At 46.8% G+C, this 23,510-nt stretch overlaps 1 protein-coding gene and 1 long non-coding RNA gene across 9 annotated transcripts in view; both read right to left on the bottom strand.

Moving 5' to 3' along the window:
- Positions 1-23,510, bottom strand: part of CAMTA1 (calmodulin binding transcription activator 1) — a 235,428-nt gene that overhangs the window by 57,873 nt on the left and 154,045 nt on the right. The window lies entirely within an intron of this gene.
- On the bottom strand, positions 9,436-10,698 carry LOC136370767 (uncharacterized). The gene is made up of 3 exons (XR_010745237.1): positions 10,594-10,698; positions 10,152-10,201; positions 9,436-9,774 (listed from the first exon to the last, which is right to left on the bottom strand). It is a non-coding gene; the product is annotated as an uncharacterized lncRNA (long non-coding RNA).

The following is a 23,510-nucleotide window of genomic DNA, read 5'->3' as shown; positions in this document are numbered from 1 at the left end:
GATGCTCCCTGCACAGCCCCAAGAACACGGGGAGCTGCTCACGTCTCCCAGCTCCTCCAGGCTGGCCGAGAAGGTGCTGGCAGTGGGGAGGCCATGAAAAGCACAGCAGCCCTGCAGAGCACACCTCAGTAACCAGACACATCCTTCTGTCTGGAGGAAAGGCTCTTTTAGGTTAGGAAAATATGCAAGCAGGAATTGCATTTTCCCCTTCTATGGATAGAACTGCAAGCAGCGGACTGTCAGTGAAGATTCTGTGAGAAAGCAGTATCAAATTCTTGCAGCCAGTGCTAAAAGAGTTGTACTGCACGGGGAAGAGGCAAAGAAACCTTGTAAAGAACAGCTAACAATTTATTTCAGAGCTGTTTGGGGAAGTGCTAAAGCAAAGAAAACTGTTGGCTCTTCTATTCCCAAGATTCTTCTGGGACAAACTGGACCTTTTGTGTTCAGCTGTGTTCAAAACCTTCCTTTTCACAGGGCACATCTGCCCCAGCCAGAGCCAGCCAGAGGACACAGAAAACCATCACAACCTCTCGTTCTACAAAGGGGAGGTCTGAAACATCACAGTCCTCGTGCATAATTCAGAAGAGGTTCAGAGAGTAAAAATGATTATCCATACACCCAAATAGTCTCCATCAGCTAATTTAACATAATTAGTGATCTAGATGATGAAGTAATAAAAAAGTAATATGCTTCAGAGATTCCATGTAAATACACCTCTTGCTCCCAGGGAAGTTTCAAAGAAGGGAGCAAGGACACAGCACTGGGTGATGTGGCAGTTCTGCAGGTGCTCCTACCTTGCTCTCAGGTGAGCTGTGTTTTTCACAGCCTGGCAGTGCTGATTTGTCACCAGGCAGGTCAGGATTGTGGGGCTTCCTGGCTTCAGTGCAGCACAAGCAAATGGACCTCAGCAGTGGACTGGCACTGGAATTTATACTTTTTATATTTAAAAGTATATAATATAAACACAAATGAAACAGGTTTGTTCCTTATGCCTACACCCAGAAGTTCACCTCAGATTGACAAATCTCATACATGCCAATCTACTTGGTGAACTGAAATGTTTTGAAACAAATGAAGAGAATACATATGTTTTGCAAAACTCATGATTAGTAGCAAATCACTATTTGTGATGACCTACCAGGAGAGCAAGAGAGTTGTGAAAGACTGAAAGAAAAAATACAAATGTAACTTCCACATTTGTAACAGAGCAGGGGGAGCCCTGCACTGGGCTGGAGATGGCTCTGGAAACATTCCTGCTGCAAATCCACCCCTCATCCCAGTGCCTGGAGCCTCAGCAGTTGCTCTGCTTCCCCCACACACGAGCTGAAGGTGCTGCTATCTGTCCCTGACCTGGACAAGGCTCTTTGTCTTCTCCTGCCTCCTCAGTGTGGCAGAGAAACTCCCTCCACTGCTGCTGGGGGGGAAGCAGGAGAGGGCGTGCAACAAGTGGTTAAACATAAAAAGTCGTTGGTTTTGATGAAGAAAAATGCAACTGCAACATCTGTGTGACTCTTGTTTGAAGCTTCATCAGCACTAAGTGGTCAATAAATCAGACTGGCATGGCGTTACATTTCTTCCATGGCTTAGCCATTAATCTAATGCCAGTTCTCATGAAAAATGAAGGAGAAAAACCATGTGATGGTGAAAGTGTACACACTATCCAGAAGGTGACAGTGGCATCTGATGGTGCTGCAGCTTTCCATCCCAGTGGCTGGAGAAGCCTGGCAGCCTCCTCTGCTGCCCACCACACACCATGGAAATTACCTGACTAAAACAGGGATTGTTGGTTCCACCAGCCTGCTCCGTGTGGGGATTTTTCACAGGAGCAGAAAACACCAAACTGGAGCAGGTCTGGCAGGTGTGAGGGGACATGGGCAGCCTGCAAAGGGCTGACCAAAGGTGAAGGAATGGTCAGTTCCTCCAAAGCTCCACCACGGCTCAGTCACAGAGGAAACTCTCATTTCAGCAACCACCTTTTGCTTCTTCTTCACTTCCCAGTCAGTCCCCTCCTAGGGGAAACCTCCCTTCTCAGGAAGAATAATCACAAAACCCCTCTGCCTTACCAAAGCATGCTAGTTCGGTTCTCTTCTATTTCTTTCCCTTTTAAAAGCAAAAATCAAATGCCCTTTCTGGCCAGCTTCCAGCTGCTCTTCAGTTGCTCAGCCAAGGCAATCAGCTCAAGGCAAAATCTCACTGGCAGGGGCTCCCAAATCACCGATGACCACAGCTGAAGATAATTTTCTTTGGAAAAATACCTCTGAGCTGAAAGTTTTGCATATGTACTCCCTGCTGGAAGGATGGAAGGCAGTAAATCATCCTCAGGGGTGATGAGCATCAGTGAATTTAATCTCCGCCAAGGAATTACCCCCCAAATGCAGCCACTTGCCCCTGGCTGGCACTGGCCATCTGTGTCAAACCTGTGAAGCCCTACACGTGTGAAGGCAGCCTGTTCCAGCTCTGATGGCTACACCATGAAGCAGAAGGGTAGGAGGAGTGGAGCATGACACTGGGATGCACAGGCAGCTCCTGTGCCCCTCTCCCTCCCTGGTCACCCCCAAAATTATAACAGGTTTTTCTTGTCTGGTAGATATTCATTCACAGGGCTGACTTTGTATTTCTCAAACAATCCAAAAGGCTGAAAAGGAAATCTCAGTTTTCTGGGAAGATAATTCACATCCATTGCTGTGGGGTGACAGGATTAATATGTGACAGATTATCACCCCCCAAAAAAAGATAATATATAAAGAGATCCCATAAAAAGATAATATAAAGAGGTTTCTGTGGTTCTGAGGGGCTTCCATTACATGATCCTTCAGTACCCAGAGGTAACTCAGGGACAGGTACTGGGAGTGCCTGTGTATCATCTCTGTTATCTAAAAATCAAACCAGTGAATGAAACTATTCCCAGACACAGGGATGACAGAATCTTCTACTATTTATAGCAGTGTCTTTCTGGATGGTTTCCTCTGGATTTTCAAGGTTTTGAGAGCAGAGGCTGAGATACCTGAAGAAAAAGGCACAAATACATAACAGACACTGAAGTAATGGAATTTCTTCAGAGACCAAATACTAGCTTTGGGCGAGATGATTGGTTTGAATCCCAGCAATTTCTTTATCCTTGAACTAATTTCTAATTGAGGTCATGCTATGGAAGGCAACCTGGTGGCTGATGCCTTAGAATATATTAATCTTCCACACTAACTGTGAAAACAAAAAAAAAAAAATTGCACTGCCTTTGAGCACACAGCCTACTGCCTTAATTTATCTAGAGCTGGGCATGTTTAATTAGGGAGAACGAGACAATTACCAGAGACATTGCATGGCCCTGGCACCCGAGCTGAAGCACTGGAGCACGGGGAAGAGAGTGAGACCCCAGAGCCAGACACAAAAGCAGCTGTGCTGCAGAGCAGGACTCCTTCTGCTGGAAAATCCCTTTTAGCTAGCACAGCACCTTGAATTAACCTTGTCCCCTATGGCTCCAGCTGACAAAAGAGCTGCTGGAACTTCTGGCCCTCCAACAGCTTCCTCAGGAAAAGGAGATGCTTGGAGTCAGCCAAGCAGAGAGACATTGGTGCATGTGTGGTTTTAATTGCAGTGAAATCAGCATCCTGACACACACTGGCTCTGGAACTCTTGCCAGTTGTCACTGTCCTTGTCTGGGTACAGGAGCTCTGGGTCCCCTCTGGGGTGGTGGCCATCCCCACCATCTCCACGTCCCAGCCATGGGCTCTCAGGATTTATACCCTGTGGACACAATGCTTGTCTCAGAAGGTCAGCCAGCCCACAGCTCCAGCACAGAGTCATTTCCCCAGTTTTTCAGCTGAAATTCTTTCGAGGTTTTTTGCTTGTTAAGTTCAAGAATTTTTATACAAGAGACTAGCTGCAGGACAATACAGCTTCACATACTGCAAATATTCAAAGGCTTGGAAAGCAAAAAATTATATTGAGATTAGATTTCCTGCAATTGTTTTAAAGAGAATCAAGATTTCATCTGGCTGTATACTTTATAACATGTTCCCCAGTTCCCCTTCAATACCTTGGTAAGGGCACAGCACACACAGCAGGCAGCATTTAAGTAGTGTGAGCAGCAAAGTGAGAGTCTTAATATAGAACAAATACCAAACACTCACTAAATACATCATCAAATGTGATACATTTGAAGATATTTTATATAGAAAGAGCTGCCTCTAAATACTCCTGAGGATCGTGTTTACTTAACGTACACTTTGAAAGACGCAGAGAAATAACATGCAGTAATTCCTGGCCTCCAAAGTTCCCAAAGAAATTGATTTCTGAGATGTTTTTTATCTTTCACAGCAATACCTCTAGTGCTAGTAAAAGGTGTAACAGGAAGATGATGCTACACAACCAGAAACAGGCAGCAGAATAAAACAAAAGGCACATCTCTTTCTCACACAGGTATTATTCCTCTGGACAATGGAAATTTTCATCTGTGTCAACTCTCCCAGCTGGAAGCTTTAACTTCCACAGGCAGCTGACAGGGACAAGATAATTCTGCCATTATGTAGGAACATGCAGGGAGCTTTGCTGCTGACACAGAGGTCCCAGGGACAGAGATGCAGCAGGGAAATCTCCTGTCCTGCTTACTGCCCCAGAGACCATGGAAGAGGTTTCATGAGAAGGTCTGAGGACAGCCAAGCACTTTGTGGTGTTGTACAGCCCAGCAGGCAGGGATCAACAGCAGTGCATCCCTCAGCACAGCCTGGCTTCCCACCCACATCTCCAAAGGGTTTTCTCTGAGAACCAGGGTGGGCTCCAGGCTGCCACCCACACTGCAAGGCTCTTTTTCAAGCCCATGGTTTTTTACTGTCTGTCTGGATTCTTGAAAGAGCAGCCTGAGACTTCCCTAGCTTTGAGCTGTCAGTCAGAGGAGGCACAGGGCAGCTGTGTGACTCAGTTAATAGCCTTCTGCAGCTACGCCACTGCTTGTAGAAAAACACAACCATGATGAAAGCATGCAGAGAAAACTCAGAGAAAGCAACCTGCCCGACTTCAGCTTGCTCAGAGATTCTCCTTCTTAACAACCCTGCTCAGGAAAAAGTGTGAAACAGCAGCAACAGCTGCCTTTAACCCAGCTGCTGCATGCAGCACTGCCTGCCTCTACAGGGAGACAGATTTGCCATGGAAATCACCAAGGCATCTCCTCCTCCTCCCTGTCACTTGCTCTCTGCAGTTTTACAATTCATTCTGCAAAAGCCTTGAGGATTTTCAAACAATAGCACTGAGGGCAAAGCAAAGGTTTCTTTGGGTTTGAACTCCTCTGAGATACTCTTCCTGACAAATGAGGCTTATTATAGCACACACATCTCTTGCTACAGAGTAGATTTTGCTACTCCAGCTCTCCACCTTTGAAGACTTACTTTGCACAGCGTCCCTGTGTTTTCCTATGTTAAACCTGTGCATTGCAACCGTTTCCAGAATAGAGGAATTTCTTCTGCAAGGAAAGCAGTGCAGAGGAGAACATCAAAGGCACACAATATTGCAGCGTCCAACACCTGAATTGTGCTTTTCATTTTCAAAACATCTCAAAAAATTCCCCGTTACAGCCCAATCTGTACATCAGGATTACTTGATTTAACAGCAAAACACAGCTCTTTATAGGGTAACACAAGGCAAAGGCTTGGCTGCCATTAAAGCACCAGTGAGGAACCTCCCAGCCGCCAAAACTGCAGACGTGGAGCAGAGTTCTGCCCTGCAGATGCATGAATACACTGAAATCCTGTTATGCTGCCCATGCACACATGGGCAAAGTCCCAACAAATCACAGACACAAATGTAAATACTGAGGTACTGCATATGCTGTAACAGTGCTGCTCTCTTTGCAGGCTGCTGCTCTGTAAAGATTTGCTACTGCATTTGGACGATTTTCCCCCACAAGTGTGAGCCAGAGATCCCTCAGCTGACATTTGTGAGGACTCTTTAGTTTTGGGGTTTTTTTTCATTCTGAAGTACAGAATCTCTTCTCCCTCTTTCTGTTTTTATTGCAACCTTTACATGGGAATTCTGTCATTGCATTTCAAACGAGCTCAGGCACTGCTCAGCTCAGAACACTTCCAACCCCATCACCGGCCAGAAAATGCCAGCATTATAAATCATGCCCCAAGTGGCTTCTGCCCTTTCCCAGCTCACCCAAGCCAGAGATACAATAATAGTTGGTCTGAAATAAGAAGAAATTTTAATTTCAAAGCTCCACTGACATTCACCAAGTGCTTTCAAAGTTTCTATCAACAGAATGTGCTGCTTCCAATTCTAGCTGGAATGAAGATGGTGCAAGTTTTTCTCTCAAGCTGATGGCCTAGTTTGCCTCAATAACACTATTATCTGTTAAATATTAATGCCTTTCTGTGAATTAAGAGCAGTTCTACAGGCACCTGCAGACGCATCAGTTCTTACTTTTTTAATTGGTATTGTTGTAGGTGGACCAAGTAATAGAAAGCTGACATTTCCAAATACCAAACAAGAAAAGCCCGGGAGAATGTACTGAGAGCTTGTGATAAGCTTTCCCTACAGAGACACGCTGTCCTTCAGCACTGCTCCTAAACTACCTTTGTACATATAAAAATGATTTAAAATCCTCTGGAAGAGGGTTGCCCCTCACACCCCGTGTACACTCCCCACAGCAGCAGCTCGATGGACTAAGGATGTGTCCAAGAGTTGGCACAAGGCAGCAGAGCAGAGCTTGGCATTTCACAGGGAGCCACAAACTCCCAGCCCCGCACATCCCACCTGCCCAGCAGGAAGGGAGCTCTCTGCAGCGCTGGAGGGTGACAGCAGCATCCCAGGGGCTGGAGCTGTGCTCAGCAGCCCTGACACCTTTCCTTACACCTGCACATACCCAATGCAGGGCCACGGGGCTCCAGGTGCCTGGAAAAGAGGCACGTGTGAACCTGGTGCCCGCCTGAAGGAACAGCAGATAAATGCTATTTAATGTTCCATGCAGCCTATATAGTATGTGGTAAGCCAACAAGTCCTTTTTATTTCTATTCTTTGCTCTTGCTCTGAGGGCTCTATCATTTATAGCTTCTTTAAATTTGTTACTTTTGATATCAGTGACTGGTAATACGATTCCCGGAGGAATAACATCAATAACCTTCAAAACACTTTCATAATGTTGCCTTTGATAGTCCTGCAACACGTTTGTTCCTATGGCAAAACCCTTATGACACTGCTACACAGCACATGGGTTATTCACTGAAGGTTCTGCTGTGCCTGGATAACCCTTCCAGACAGGAGTAATGCCAGTGCCAGGGTATCCCAGGTTCTCCTTCTGGAGTTCAATTTTACTTCTGCATTGCATGTGAGGGTTCACAAAGTGGAGGGTCCAAACAAAAGAGGTATAAAAACTAAGCAATGCAGGGCTGTGCCCAGCAGAAGAGATGGGCAGGCACCAGGGACACCCCAAACTGCCACATCAAGGACTGTCCCCTCTCCATTCTCCCTACAGCTGCTGTGACTCATTAGCCATTGGGTCCTGAAAGGGATCCACAGCAGCCAGCTGGGAACTGGGAACATTTTAAATCAGAAACATCAAATCCTAAAGCAAAAAAAAAAAAATTAGTATGAGATTTGAACTTTCTTCTGAACTGCAAAAAGAAGATTACTAGATAACCTCCTTTCTTCTTCACTGCCACTCAGAAGTCTCCTGCATACAGCAGGATTAACAAACAGGGATTCTCCTCTCGGCACTCCTGCTGTGGGCTGGGACAGCCCAGCTCTCTGGGCCTCCTCCACACACACTTGGAGACTCCCTTGTGGATGCCTTGGAATCTTCAAAGGAAATGTGACCCCAACAGTGCTGCTGTGCAGCTCAGAGGGGCTTCTCTGACCTGCTGGTGAGAGTGGAATGATCTCCTTACCAGACCTTTCCAAGGACTCTGACCCCTTTCTGGCCATGAAGGCATTCTCTTGGGGAGATCTGAGATGGATTGTTTCTCTATTTTGCTATGTCAGAGCAAGCACAGAAGCACTCCCAGGGTGGACAAACAGCTCTGGTCAGTGCCAGCACAATTCTGAACTCAAGGGAGGGGCACACATTCTCTCCTGGCTCCTTTTTTTGCCCCAAATCAGGTCTTTCTTTCACACACTAAGAGCAAAGAATGGTAAATTGGACAGTGAACCCATCCTGCCTCAAACTGCCAAGTCAGAGCAAGCGACCTGGCTGCTAAGGGAGATGTTTTCAGGGATAAGCAGGAGTTGCTACAGCCCAGCTACAGCAAAGCAAACTGCCCTTCAGCCTGATCCATCAGTCTCAAATCCACTGCACAGGAGCAGCCTGGCAATCTCCCAGCACACCACAGTGCCCTGATAACCTCCAAAGCTGTGTTGTTTAAGCAGAGAAAGGTGAGCTTTGTTTAGCCCTTGGGCTCGAGGCTGAGCTGATGACAGATGCCAACACTTCATCCAATTAGATTTTTAAGTACTGAGCGCAAATTTATCAGGTGAGCATTTGAAGATGTGGCACAAGAGAGTTATCAATTTCTTTGGTAGCTCCACTGCTGCATCTCTCCTGGAGTCTCCCTCATCTTTTTATTTCACGGAATGCTTCAAGAGAAGGAGTGAAATTTTGCCAATGCCTTGTGAAGAATACAACAAACAGCAATGCAGTTGCCATTATATGCAGAATTTCCCTCCCCCTTTTTTAATCTACTTGCCAAGTGTGACTATGAAGCCGAGATATTTTATACACTAAGTGCTGCTGCCTGTGGTGTACATTCACATCAGCAAGAGAAAAGAACACACAACGCCTATGACATTGTATGCCTCACAAAATACAAAAAAGGCAGGAAAGCTTCTGAATTTCAGTAACAGATGCAGACTATTACACACAGCCAGTCATTGCTCGTTTTACCCATCAGCTACTTGACCCAGCTACATACACTGGTATCTTCTGAGACATCCCAAAAAAGCAGCAGTAGTTGGAACATCCAGTGCCAGACACGGGAATATTAAAGTTTAACACGGGCACTTTTAAGTTGGTAAATGCTCAGCAAAGTAAGCACAGATCAAAGGGGTTTTTTGAGCTTAGGCATTGATGCATCTGAAGAAGCATCTGAGAGAGAGGTAACGCTGAGGAACGAACAGCTTATGACAAGAGTCCTTAAAACCCCAGAAACAGCAATACTCTGCACTATCCAGGCTCAAGAGTGCTCTGTGCATTTTCTAATCTACTGCTTTTTCCTTTTTTTTTCCTGTCTGCACAGAACATGGAAGAGGGATGGAGACCCTTGTCTTGCTGTCCTTCAAATAAAGGACAGACCAGGTTTTGTTCTTCAGCTTGGACCTCTCAGATCTGGACTTCATCAGAGCTGCTCTGAGGCTCTGTTGTTAAGTGTGGCACACATGACTGCTGGTAGAGCTGGTTTTGAGCAGAATATCCAAAGTCTTACAAGCACACCCACATTTGTATGTATTTTAGCCTTTGTACGTATCCTACATAGTTTTTTTGCTTTTTATTCTACCAGCAAAGACTGCCTGTTTGAGTCAGAGCCCCTGCCCAGATGCCTCCTATTTGTTGCTAGAGACAAGTGGCTTCACTCACCCAGCCACAGATCATTTCTCTCTGATGCTGCTGGAATGGAGAGCTGGTGCTCACTCAGCAACAGCACGATTTGAGGTGACTGCAGTTGTGCTTTTGCAAACCACTCAACGATAAAGATTTTCATCTTGGCACAGACACAAGAGCTGCAGCTGCCTTCTCCTCTTCATCAGGACCATTTCTATTGCCATCAGAGGCATTTCCGTCACCTGCCACAGCTGCAGAGAGCGAGGAAACGTCACCTACAGCAGGAATTGAAGTCACCAGGATTCCCTGTGTCATTCCTCCTCACTTGCAGGACACACACCAGAAGTGCAGGTGCCCTGTGCAGGGCTGGACACTCTCCCTGTGTCTGCCAGGACCCACCAGTGCCCCGTGAAGTGGTTACAGCACTCCCACCCTTCCTCCACTACGCGTTCACAACGAGGGATGGAGCAGAGAACAGCCAAGGGGATTCTGTTCTCATTACACATGCAACAGCTGCTGGTGCTATTCCCAAAGCCTGGGACTGCCCTTCCCAGGGTGCTGGAGATGCTGTGATGTGAAAGCACAGGGGAGACCATGTCCTGCTGGGTGTCTCCTGAGGAACAGGTACCTCACACAGTATGTGCTGCCTGCCTGCCATACCAGGGAGCACTGGAGAACCTCTAAAGGAATGTGTAATGAGATGACAGGCAACAAAACCAGCGTGGGTGAACACAGGGATTCCCTGCAGAGCCTCCTTTTGACTCTGTGCTAGGAGAGCACTCTGAGGAATGTAGCATCCACCTCTTCAGGCAGAAACACCCATGGCAGAGGAGATCTCCACCAGCACTATCTGGAATGCTCTCTTCTCCAGGTTTCTTGATGTGCTGGTGTTATATCAGGAACGTTTCAGCTCGCTCAGTATTGCAAGAGCCTGGAAAATGTCACAAAAATCTTTCATCCCAACTTGCACTCAGTTTAGGAATGACTGGAGCAACCATCATGCCTAAGGAGATTAGAGGTTGTTTGCTGAAAACCAAAGCCAGAAGCAGGACAGGTAAAATGCCCATTACCACCGTTTGGTTGATGTGGGGATGGTAACAACAGCAGAGCCCAGAGCTTGTAGGCACGTTCCCAGCAATAGAGCAAACTCCCCACAATGTTAACCGTGTCCTCAAGTCATTCTGTTTTATAGATAGAGACACAAGGAAAAAATGAAATCTAAAAAGCATTGTCAACTTGAATGATTTTTCAGGTTCTTGTCACTAAACAACCATCATCCCTCAGAGCATACGAAAAGCAATAAACCCAATAGAGCTAATAAAGGAAAACTGTGTGGAGCTTGACAGATCTGGCTGTCCCTGGCATGTGACAGCCAATTTTCCAACCAGGCAAATTGAAGCTGCAGCAAACTTGTCCACAGGATAAGTGAGACCCTGACAAAAACAGCACCAACTCCTGTTTTTTAACACTGTTAAATTCTGCTAAAAAAAAAAAAAAGGTCGATTTTGAAAGAACATTCAAAAGGTTCCGCAAAATACATTTGTGGCCCGCATAAAAACTGTAATTGCTGTTCCTCATCTCACCTCTGCTGAGCATCAGCACGAAGCCAGAGGTCTGTAACACACATAAAGGGACACACCTCACCTTGTTGAGGCTGGTTGTCCTCTCTGGCTGTGCCAGCCCATGCCACCCCCCATCGCCTGTGTTTCTCTGAAACAGTTTCTCAGAAACTGTACTTTCCTCTAGCAGCTGGAATTCCTCAGGCTGTGTGGAAAGGTTTTCAGGGAGAGTCTGTGACCAAATCAAGAGCTAATTTATCCAAGAATCTGTTAACATTTCCTCTGTGTACTCACTGAATGAACATGCTTTTGAAGCCACTGATTTACCAATAAATTACAATGGTCTGGAATAATTAGCAACAAAGTAAATTGTTTTAATTGATCTGAACTTTTTTGCAATGGGGAACTTCCTTCCTGTATAATTGAACTTTCTAAAAGACTAAAACAGCAAATGAAAGCTCTCTTGGAGCTTTGTGTCTGTAAAATGCTCCCTATTCTGAAAGGCTGAAATTATAGAAAATAAGAAATCAACAACTCTTCCATTTTTGCAATGAACCTTAAACCTGCTTTATGAACTTCATAAGGGGTCGAGGAGTTTTCTGTGTGGACACACCACAAGCCACACACAGCTCATGTAGGAGCTCTTGCTGCACTGACAGAATCACAGAATATTCAAGGACTTTATTATTTTTTTTTTTTTAGGGATCAGAGAAGATGAAGACTATGCAGATTTAAACAATTGCAGTTCATTTGTTACAACTTCAGGCGAATGCAAAGGGGCAGAGGTCCTGTGAAAAAAGACTCGGGTCCTGTCTGAGTAACTGCAGCCTCTGCGGAAGCAAAGCTGCAATCCAAAACAAACACAGTGCACTGCCATCAGGTATAAATACATTTCTATTCAAATTGGTTAGGGGCGTTCAGAGGAAATATTCAATTTATAAGTAGAGTATAAACGGCATCTTTCAAAATCAGAGTTTTCAGCAGAGATTAGCTCTCCATCCCCATTGCTGCTGAGAGGGCTAATCACCACCCTGAATCAGTGCTTCGGCTGAACCTGACACTGGAAAGAACCTATAATTACACTGATTAATTCTGCTGAAAACATACATTGTTTTGCTATAGAATGTAAACATAATAAGGTGAAAGTGTGTTACAAATAGAAAAAGCTGCGCTGCTCAGAAAAACCTGCTCAGGTGCTACAGGCACTGGAGGGACTGCGTTTATTAAAAGAGCAGCACTGACTCCCACAGCTGCCTCCTGACTTCTGAGGAGAGAAAAAAAAAAGGCAAAAAACTGGTGGATATATGACCCAGGAGTATAGTTGCAGCCTACTAAAGTCATCCAATTATTTATATATACATCAGGATAAAATGAGAGGGAACAATAAAAAAGGACTGCTTCTCACAGCAGCAGTCCTGCACAGCATCTGCACATGGAAGAGCCTGATGTGGCCAAAGGACCCCGGGCTCAAACAGGGGCTGATACAGAGGGAGAGTCAGGGAGAGAAGGAACTCAGCCCATCTCCTGGGAGTGAGGTATTAACAGCCAATAGAAGAAATATAAAAGGGCCCACAACACAAGGGAAAAAAACCCTAAAATTAGGAATTCCTCCTTGCACAGAATTACAGCAACAAAGCCTGCTAATTTTGCAGAAGACACCAGCATTAACACAGAGCACTTAAAACCAAGAGAGAAGCCTTTCTCCTTAGCTGCATCTTGCTGTGCAATGATCTGAGAAGCCACCGAAAGAAAATTGCTTGAGTTTCCATTTTAGAGCTGCACTTAACCAAATACTATCTGTCTCCAGACATATTGGCAAGGAAAAGTACCAAATCACTCGTTTTTCCTGTAGCACCTAAAATCCCAACAGCCACAGTGTCAGTCACTGTGGCCCCTCTCCCCGTGCACTGCCTGCTCAGGTTCTTTGTGTGTCATTTTAATTTATTCACAAACACAAATCCCCACCTACAGCAAAGCACCCACATCCCACAGGACAGCAGCGTGAGTTCCATGGACTCAGCATTTTCCAGGAGCCTTTTGCAGCGTGGCAGGTTGTGCTGTCACAAGCCAGCCTTGCCCTGGGATGGGGCAGCCCCTGGCTCCTGCAGAGCATCTCCTGGAGAGGAGGAGCTGGGCTTTGCCTGATGATAAACGGAAGGGAAAGGCAAACACCAAGCTGCAGCTGAGTAAGGAACATTAAGTCTGACACGGGGAAGCTGTGATGCATTACTCAGCCTGATAAGTTTAATGTATAATTTAGAAAGATATCACCAAAATGGAAAAGAGAAGCCGTTAAGCAGCTCTGAAGGGTATTCAGCTCAGGCATCACACGCAGTTAGTGTTCACAGGGAGCTGCCTGCCCCATGGCACAGAACCACCCCTTGCCCAATAACTTGATTTAGATGTGTCTCAGCACTGAAGCACTTCAGAAAGAACCTATTCCTTTCCATAGGCCAGATTTAGGCTTTTCACTGAGTATTAGGTATTGCCTCCCTGCTTGATAAACAGAAGTCATCAGATGGGAAAGCCCCTCTCCAACTGCCCCTTAGAGAAATAGGCTCAGCCAAAGCAGTTTGAACTCTTTGAAACCTTGGAAGTCACTAATAATATCAAAATACATTAGAAAAACCTTGGAGAATGCATCAGTAGAAATAAATTTTTAAAAACCCACCAAAACCCACTGCTCACATAACACATCAGCTGTTATGTTTTTTGTTTAGAAGAGTACAAATGACAGCCACTTTGCAACAGTCCTTTGAAGAAATACTTATCTTGGGGGAAATAAAAGGGGTTTGCTGGGGGCTTAGGGCCTCTTCTGCCCTTTTGGCTTCACCAGGATGCAGAGGAGGAATGCTGCAGCTGCCTTTTGAGGAGAGCTGTAGGCTGGTGAATGACAGCTCAGCACCTGCCTGACAGGGGAAGCACTGACAAGAAAAGGTTTAAAGGTTTATTTGCCAGCTGAACTTGCCCAAAGTGTCCCCTGGAGCCCACATTTCAGAATTAATGACTTCTGATACTGTTCATGCCATCACTAGAGGGCCTATGGAAAATATTTTGATGATGAGGGATGCCATTTGTTAACAGGATGACTATGAAGAGCAGAGGGAGGACAACCCAGGACACCCCCAGCACAGAGCAGACCCCTGCCACCTTGCCACCGAGGATGGGACAGTGCAGGGGTCCCACCCCACACGGGCCCAGCACACTGGAAGGATTCCAGCATTGCTGACAAATCTTTAGCTGCTGATTTGAATTATCTTTGCACGGCTCACAGCAGGGAGCTCACTCAGGTCTCCATGGATGCCCCAGCCTCGCACAGAACACCATCACCCTAACTGGAGAGGACTGCCCCTCAGTGCCTGCCCCTCAGTGCAAATCCACCCTGTCCCACCAGGGTTCCTCCTGCACACATCCACCTCACGGCTGCCATGGGCCCTGACAGCTGAATTTTAAGCAAAGTAGAAATGATGGGTGGCAGCAGGTTACACCTGAGACAGGAAGGGAATTCACCCACGGAGCCAAAACAGTGTTATGGCATGGGAAGGAAGAAGGTCACACAGCAGGACACAGACAGAAAGGCAGTCCCAGAAAGGTCCAGGTTTTGATGTCCCTTCTGGCAGTCCCTCTAACAGGGTTGCTTGTTATTTCCCTGGATTCTCTCCCCATCCACACATTTTCATTTCATTTTTGAGTTTACCACACTGGAGAAGGGAATGACATCTTGCAGCAGTGTCACTGGATTTCCTTTCCCTAGATCAGAATTAACTTGTGTTGCTCTTTAGCAACACAAAATTCATTGTCCTCTTATTCAGTATTACCAGATAAAAAGGACAGAACTGTCTTATCTACAATTTCGGGAACAATTCCTCATCTGACACAGTATTTGTACAACACTGCCATTTGTCTTTTTCTCATCTAATATCGACCTTTTCTATTTCCTTTAAACTGGATCTTTCCAGAAGTGATCTCTCCTCATCCAGCCCCTGCTGCATGGGACCATCCTGCAGCACCTTGGACAAGGCTGTGACACAGGGTTAGATGCACTTGGGTTTATCCAATCCCTCTGTTCTTTATATCTGTCCTGGTTTAGGAGAAAACCCCTGAAACAGGGTTCCTCTGGAAAGCAAACCCAAACAGCCCCTCCACCTGCTGGTCTGGGAAGAGAACTTCCTTGGAGAAAAGTGGAAAAAACTATTTATTCAACAAACAAAGTGCCCACAAGCATAAAGAGTGATTAATATAAACAATAAAACTTTGCATTCTGGAGTGAGATGGCAAACTGAGGAAGTCCTTGCTGTGGGTGTAGCTTGACTCAGTCCCTTATTCATCCCTCTGGACGTCCTGGCCCTGGTGGGCCACAGGTGTGAGCTCCCCACTGCTCCTCTGGGTTTGTCAGTCCAGAGCAGGCTTAAACAGCCACAAGAAAAGGAAAAAAAACCAGTCCAGGAAGTTTCTCTGCCTCAGCTAGCTAAACTAACTAAAAGCAAAAAAGATTTCTGTCCTGCTGCTGTCTGTGCCTCAGCTGAACAAGTGTCCTGAGAAGGAAATGCAGAGGAGTGAAGGCTGTTCTTAAAACAAACTGCACACTTCTTCTTTCCCTGCTTCACTCTCAGAACCAGTCTTAAAGGCACAAAACTCAATATCCAGCATAAACAGAACAGACAACTGGGGATACAAGCATCATAAAGTCACCCTAGGACAATATCAAAGTTTTGCTCTTGACCCGAGTTCCATATTAAGAGAAACACTGACAACTCATGACTCCCTCTAATGATATCCAAACCACCCCCCAAGCGATGCTGGACTCAGAAACAGCTTTCCTAATTTGTCCCTGTTTCCCAGATCCATTAAAAATATACATTACAGAAGGTTTTGATTCTTGCTGGCTCATTATCCAGAGCACCCTGTGCTCCAGCACCAGTCTGATCAGTCCCAGTGACATTCCCAACCCAGTGGCGTGGCTTTTCTGGCTTCTCACTCCTGACAAAGAGGTAGATGCTTTTCAGGACACACCATTACTGCAACTGCTCCAGGAAGTGCTTTATCGCACATATATTTTAAACTCTTGACAACACTCACACAGAGATAAGGGAACAAGAACTTGGGCCATGGTTTTATAACATTTTCCCTATTTCTAGTGGTTTATCTCCAGAAAATATCAGTGTGTCTCCCAAATCCTTACAAATCAGTGCAGCTGGCAATATCAGCCTCTCTGACCTCAGTCAGTAGTGCCTGCAATGATTCATTCAGAATAATCAGCTCAAAAAGGGAGCCCTTGTTCCAAAAGCCTCCAATACTCCAGGCACCAGGCACCCACCTTTGCAGTGAGACCAGAATTTCTTGGCATGATGTGCTGCTGTTTACTCAAAGCAACAAGTGTACCTGCACCTGCCACACGACGACCTCTGACGTGCAGAACAGTGGAGTGTGATCCCCAATTTCCATCCTTTCAGGGGTTACAGTGTGGGTGGGAATGAATATGTGGGGAGTGTCACGCTGCTGCAGCAGCCACGGGCTACCAAGCATCAGTCAGGAAGGTGCTGGTGGCTGCTCCAAGAAGCTGTCACAGACCAAGGTCCAGGAGGATCATGCAACACAGGGAAAAGGGGTCTGGGACACAGAGATAGCAAGCACAAGGGCAATCCCAGCCAAATCATTTAAAAGCACACAGTTGGATCCTGTGATTCTGTATACAGCAGGGAGCAGCTGGCCCCTGGCCACCCAGACACCCTGCAGCCGAGCAGGACCAGCACCTGGTGATGTGGTATAATCCCTGGCACGCTGTGAATGCCTGTGCTCCCTCTGGATATGGAGGAACTAATCCTTGGGAGTGCTTGGTGCAGCTCTGCAAGGAGCTGGTTTACCCTGCGTGGAGCAGGACCAGCAGTGCTCATGAGCCAGAGGAATCTGAGGCTGCACTTTGGTGGGTTTAACAAGCACAGAACTGTGCCCACAGAATCTGACAGAATTTGAGTTCAGAGATGCAATAAAAAATAGCACCCCCTTCCCAGAGCTTTTAGACTCAAAAATCTCATCAAAAAGAAATGCAGGTCTATAAATTATGCAGCCCTACCCTGCCTATCACATTCAGCTGATGTGTAGAGTCTCTTCACTTTCTCAGTAGGTTTGAATTACGAGAGTTGCTAAAAATGCTGAGGGCTCCTGCCTCAGGCTGTGGGAGGACAGCCCTGTGCTGGGCTGCTGCCTGAGCTGCTGAATAATCTCACAGCAAAAGACAATGATAGATTTTGCTGCAAACGCTATTGAATATAAGGTTACCGGGCTCAGAGGGGCAACCACACTTGGGCAGGAATATCCCAGCCAAAGCGTCCTCCTCACACTGGCCAGCAGCTTTCCCTGCAGAGCACTGGCCCCAGGAGCACAGCAGGAACACCTGTGGCAGTGCTGGGCACTGCCTGTGCTACCTGTGCTCACACATGAGCAGAACAGTGCAGCACTTTCTGCTGTAGTCAGATCTTGGCACAGCATGCGATGAAAGACTTTCAGCATTGCCAGTGTGCTGAATTTAGCAGAGAAGGGAGCTGGGGAGATGGGATTCCTACAGACAAAAATAGAAAGTTTTAAAGCTGCAGCAAAGAGAAAGACTGCTGGAACATGGAGTCCTCTAGCAGCATCCAGCCAAGCAGCAAGAACCAAAAGGAAACCTATAAATAATATAGAGCAGATCTGCTCTGATCCACTAACCTACTTCAGGACAGGTTTACAGTGAGGAATAAAAAGAATTTAAGCTTGATTGTGGTGATTTAGAATATGTGCAGCGTTGATGTATATTCCTTGCCCTGGTTTCTCAGCTGGAATTAAACCAGGTAACTGGCTCCATGCACAAGGAAAGCAGTCTGTCGTGGTTTTGGAGAGGAGAGGGGAGGGAGTGCCAGCTCCGTGTGCTGAGTGGCTGTTGTGTGCTCTGCTGGTGGCCTGGAGCTGTGCCCTTGGGGCAGGCAAGATCCCAGATGCTGTGAGAAAGCACAGCAGGATTAGAGCACCCTCATGGGAAAGGGAAAGCAAACACATGGATGTCACCATTTATATGTTTCTCAAGAGCTGTCCTGGGACACGCAGTAATACTTGTGTACTGACAGGGCACAACCTCACAGAACATTCCATAATTCCCACTATGGAATAACTGTTTACAGTTACCTGATGGTGGGTGAATGGAGGCAGTAAAAGTGAGCCCAGCTCTCCTACAGGGTGCATGGCAAGACTGTCAGCAAACCCAGGGAACAGTCCTAACTTCACTTAAATAATGGTGAGTAGTAATGTCCTTTATGTCTAAACTGAATGCAGCAAAACGGTGACATGTAACTTTGCAGGTGTTGCTGGATGCCTCAGCCAGGAGAAATTCATGGCATGGGACCCCTCAGTCTTGTGTTAGAATCTCCTGCCCTGAGACACCTGTGTGAGGTGCCAGATGCCATTTCATCACTGGCTAAAAAGTTCTGCAAAGAACACCTCCACGTTCCCAGTGCCCCTCGCCTTCTGAACCTCTCTCTCTCTCTCCTTTTTCCATTCATCAGCACCACCCTCATTTCAAGCACACTCTGCCGAGGCAGACAGAGCCATAAATAGCCTCCTACCTCACCGTCTCTGCTCTCTGGGAGCACACTGTCACTGGCACAGGCCACAGCAGCCAGCCCTGCTCCTCTTTGCCCAAACTGGTTTCAGCAATTCATTCCTGGTGTGAGGAACATTCACCCAGAGCAGGGCTGGGGACTGTGTGCACACCTACTCCAACAGGAAACCTCAGCATGACTGGCACTTGCACAAACCTTAAAGATTATTAATTACTGTTACTTTCCTGAAAATGCTTTGAAAAGTAATTGTGAACATGATTCGGGCTTAATGAGCAAATGTGTTTGTGCTTTTGACAGAGGCACAGCCTAGACAGGTGAATTGATAGCCTGTAACCTGCTAATTTATTATACCAGACTCTGCTGATATCTTTAGCCTCCTACCCTTCCTATTTCCTATCTATTTCCATTTCCTTCTGACCCAAAGGAGATGATCCAGTTCTGCAGGTGTAAGTTCCCCTTTGGCCAGTCTTTTAACAGAGTGGGAGCAGGCACTGGGTGAGGGGGTGCCACCAGAGCAGCTCTCACAGTGCCACTGCCTGTTGGCCCATGAGCAGCAAACACCAAGCCCCTCTCAGAACCTCTGGTGGCTCCCACCTGCAGCAAACCAACTCTGAGATTTCCTCTGAGCAGCCAAGAGGCAGCCTGCAGGGAAAGGATCAGGAGCTGCTGTGCCACAGACCATCCCTCCTGTCCCCAAAACTCAAACCTGCCCTGCAAAGTGAGGCTCGGGGCACCTGGCAAGCAGTGCCTTGGGAAGTCACATGCTGCTGTCACAGAGCTCTCATGCACTTCTGTACGAGTTAAGCCTGCTGTGTTTTGCCTACATGACATGCAAATTCACACATTTGTGTGGGTAGGTAATTTCCATAAAAGATTTCCAGTGATCACGCACAAAGTCTGGCATTTCAGAACAGGTTTCTGCCCTGTGTCAGCACCTGGATTTTTTTGTTTGGTTGGTTTTTTGGGGTTTGGTTGGTTTTTTTTCTTTTGGAGGACCCCAGTATGGCACCCACAGCCCACCCTGAGAACAACACAACCCAAACAGCTCCAGCACACCTCAAAGCCAAGCAGCACTTCATGGAAAATAAAAAAAGCCAAATTTACCTCTGTGCTCCTGGATTTTTCTGATTAGAGAAGCCCATGCTAAACACTTTTAAGAGCTCTTTTGGCCCCAGGTAATTCCTGGCATAATGTCCTTCCCAGTAAATTGGTTTTGGGGGCGGGGGACTTGGTGCAGACTAATTCCCTGTGTTTTGCTGCCAGGTCTGTGACAAAGAACTGCTCCATTGTTCCAGAATAAGGTAATCTCTTGCTCTCAATCAAACACAGAATCACAAAAATACATTCCCCCCTTAATTCAGTTGAAACCTTGAGCTGTTCCCCAGGTAATTAATAATGTTTGCAAATGTGCCTCCTTTGAAGGAATATTATCGTAGTTTAGGTGACAAGCTCAGACTTGGATTCCTCTTTATAATTCCTAACATCTACTCAGGCAGCATTAATTGGATTCAAAGCAATTACAAAGGAGTCGGGTTGGCCACTTTATATCAAATTCTTGAAGAAATTTTGCTTTGGGCTGCTCTGAGCTGCAGTGCTGTTTCCCAGCCTCTCTCCCTCCAGTGCCTGGTGGCACCAGCACAGGGCAGGTCGTGCTTGGGCTCAGCAATTTATTAAATGCACAGCAGTGCCTGTATTGTTTATTATTATTTATTTTTACATAAGGTTTATTATTACATAAGGAAGGACCACAGGATGGAGACTGGTCACCTGAGGTGATGGTGGGTCACCCCACCTCATGGGGCACTGGCACAGAGGAGCTGCGGTGGCACTGCAACACCTTTGAGAGAAATATCTTGGCTTCTAAGGCCCCAAAGCCGCTGTGGACACCCCAGGGACAGATGTGGCTCCAGAAGGAAGAAAATCTACAAGGGCTGTCTGTGTCTGTGCAGTGCTGACCCACCTCCCTGGGCTCACTGAGGAAGTTTCTTGGCTGTTTTATCCTGCACAGACCCACACATGCAGACAAGCAGAATAAACTGAACCCAAGGGCCTGATGGAGGCATGCCGAGGAAGTGTCTTGAGCAAAAACTGCTGAGAAGTGCCTAACACTGGAAAAACACCAGTGTGATTCACTTATTTCATAATCACTTAAGAGAGCCAATACATAATTCAACAGCAATTTGAGAATCCTGTCTGGAACCAGGACCAAGAAGCCAAGCCTGGTCTCAGAAACTCTGCTGTAGAATCTCTGGCTGGTTGAAAATGTTGGGGTTTTTTCCCTGCAAAATATAAGTTTTAAATTGAATTCCCCTTTGTGTAAACAAGATGCACCATTTTGCTCAGGAGTATTTTCTCTTCTCTCAGTAGAGACTACCAAACAACAGAGATTATTTTAATAGCAAGTCGAACACAAAGTCCATTTACTCCCAGACCTGCTGGGAAAACCATGCTCCAGCCCTGGCAAAGCTGCCTGGGTGCTGAGCTTCTTCCAGGAAAGGACTGACAGTGACCCAGTGCCTGGGATGGGGATGAGGGCTGGGAAGAAAGCACAAAGCAACCCTTGATGAGGAGGAGCACCCCAGGAGCTCCAGGGCAGCTCCTGGGGTCCCTGCCAAGAGGCCTCCTCACCCAAAGTCAAAGCAGCCAGTCTTGGGAACACCAATGGAACCCCAAAGAGCAGAGGGGCTGTCAGGAGGATGAGGATGAAATGGCTGGGATCAGAGGTTCCCCTGTACCTGCCAGGGATGGATGGAGCAGAGCAACCTCAAAAGGTGCCAGTGGCTTGCCAGAGCAGAGCCAGAGGCTCCCACAAGGGACCAGGGCACAGAGCTCATGGCAGTAAGACAGTATTCAACCCAAAGAATTGCAAAACGATTTGGTGAGACGTTTGCACCACACCTTTGGTTGAAGCAGAGTAAGTTAAGCCCAGCTCTGAGCCATGCTGATGACTTTCAAAATTTTAATACACTGACTCTACTATCAGCATTCCAATTATCCCTGGGAACATGCAAACAATCCACGTTTTCAGTGGTTCCCAGTCACATAGTGTGCCTGTGGAGGAGGCATCTGCAGAACCTGCTCTGATAGACTTAATGGGCTGCTCTGCCAGAGCCTATTTAGAATTCCAGGCAGCGCTAATTTAGTTTTAATGGGCACAAATTCAATTCCAATGGCTAAAGTATGCAAATAACAAATAAAAGGGAACCACTGCTCCAGCAGCTGCTGGAGAGAAAATGAACGGGCGCCCAGCTGCCCACCTTGCCCCGAGCTGCTCTCTTCTCAACCCATCATCTCCAGCAGAAGCAGCCCCACGGCCACCCAGGCAGCTGGCAGGGACAGGGCTCACCCCTGGACCACCAGCTGATGTATTTATTTGCCAATGAGTGCAGAAATGACACTAAAGGGCCCTCAATAACACCAAGCCTCATTAAATTTTAATCAGGGCAGCCTCACACTCCCTCTTCCAACACCAAGAGGCATTGCAAGGGAGGAGATGCAATGCAGAGCCTCCAGTGGGGCAGGGAACACCTTGGGAAGAGCCTTCCCAAAGCATCATCACTGCATCTGTGCCCACCAGAGCTGGAGGAGACAGGCTGATGCTGTGAGATGTGGCACTGGCATCACTCTGACCCTCCCTCATGACACCACTGCCCCTCCTCTCAGGGGATCCCTCACAAGAGGCAGGTCTGTCCTACAGGGTTCTTACAGGAACCAGCAGAACTGGATTTCTGCTTTGAGCAATACCATAAAGGCCTTTGGCTTCAAACTTGAGCTCTGAGCTGCAATCAGGGCAGATTTTGTCAAGACTCAACACCTGGTCCCCTCTGTACAACTCAGGAACTGCACTGTCACCAGTGTCTTCCCAACTGGGAGCCATTGGCACTGAGATTTACTCATGGCTAAGGTGCATACATTCATCTGTGCACTTTTGTGCCTCTAAACCAAGGGCTGGAAACACCTGTGAATACAGAGGTGGGCAAGTAAAAAATCCTTTCCTCACTAAATATCATATTGGCACAACAGGGTGGATGCAACATCATCAGTGACTCACACTCCTGAAGGTGGCTTCATTGCTTCTCACGGGGAGGAGGCAAAAAATGAAGACATTTGAGACAACTAACAAGCTGAGAACAGACCAGAGCAACAAACACCTGGCACAGCCCAAGCTGCTCTTCAGGTGGGCACAGGTTGGGTACCAGAAAGGAGCAGGAAAAGGCCAAGTCTCAGGTTTGCTACAGCACAACACACCAGAGCAGCTGAGCAAACCTGTCAGGAGTTCTGTGGTACCAACCAAAGATCAAGTTTCCCCAGCTTGGGGGAACTTTTTCACTCTGCTGCTACAGAAGCTGAACTCAAGATTGAGTTATGTCACCCAGCAACACAGGAAAAGTGCTGAATTTAACAGCTTAGTAACTTTACACACTCAAACCACGGCAAAATACCATAAAACATACTGAACAATGGCTGCCTAAAGTAGATTTCTTTCCTAAAAATAGCTAAGGCAGCAGAAACTAAGAAGGCAAGCACCAAGAGTTTATGCCCTCTGTAGCTGTGGCAGACCTGGTCCCTCTTTGCAACATCACCTCTGCAGCTCTCCTGAGGTGACAGTGGCTGCAAGGACACAGAGGGAAACCAGATGTCAGCAGCTGGGAAACAGAGAAGCCTACCTTTATCCAGGGGAACTGAAGATGCTTCTTCCTGTTAAGCACTTCACTCTGTATTTAGCAAGAAAAAGCTGCAGCAATTCCTGACTCCCATCCTCTTCCTGCACTGACTGCTTGTTTCCCAGCCATGGCACTGAAAGACTGGCCAAAGCACTAGGATTCTGAAAAAAAA

The sequence above is a fragment of the Sylvia atricapilla genome, chromosome 22, assembly GCF_009819655.1.
Source record: "Sylvia atricapilla isolate bSylAtr1 chromosome 22, bSylAtr1.pri, whole genome shotgun sequence".
NCBI lineage: Eukaryota > Metazoa > Chordata > Aves > Passeriformes > Sylviidae > Sylvia > Sylvia atricapilla.
Note: the sequence above shows the minus strand (reverse complement) of the source record. Positions and strands in the feature narration are given on the sequence as shown.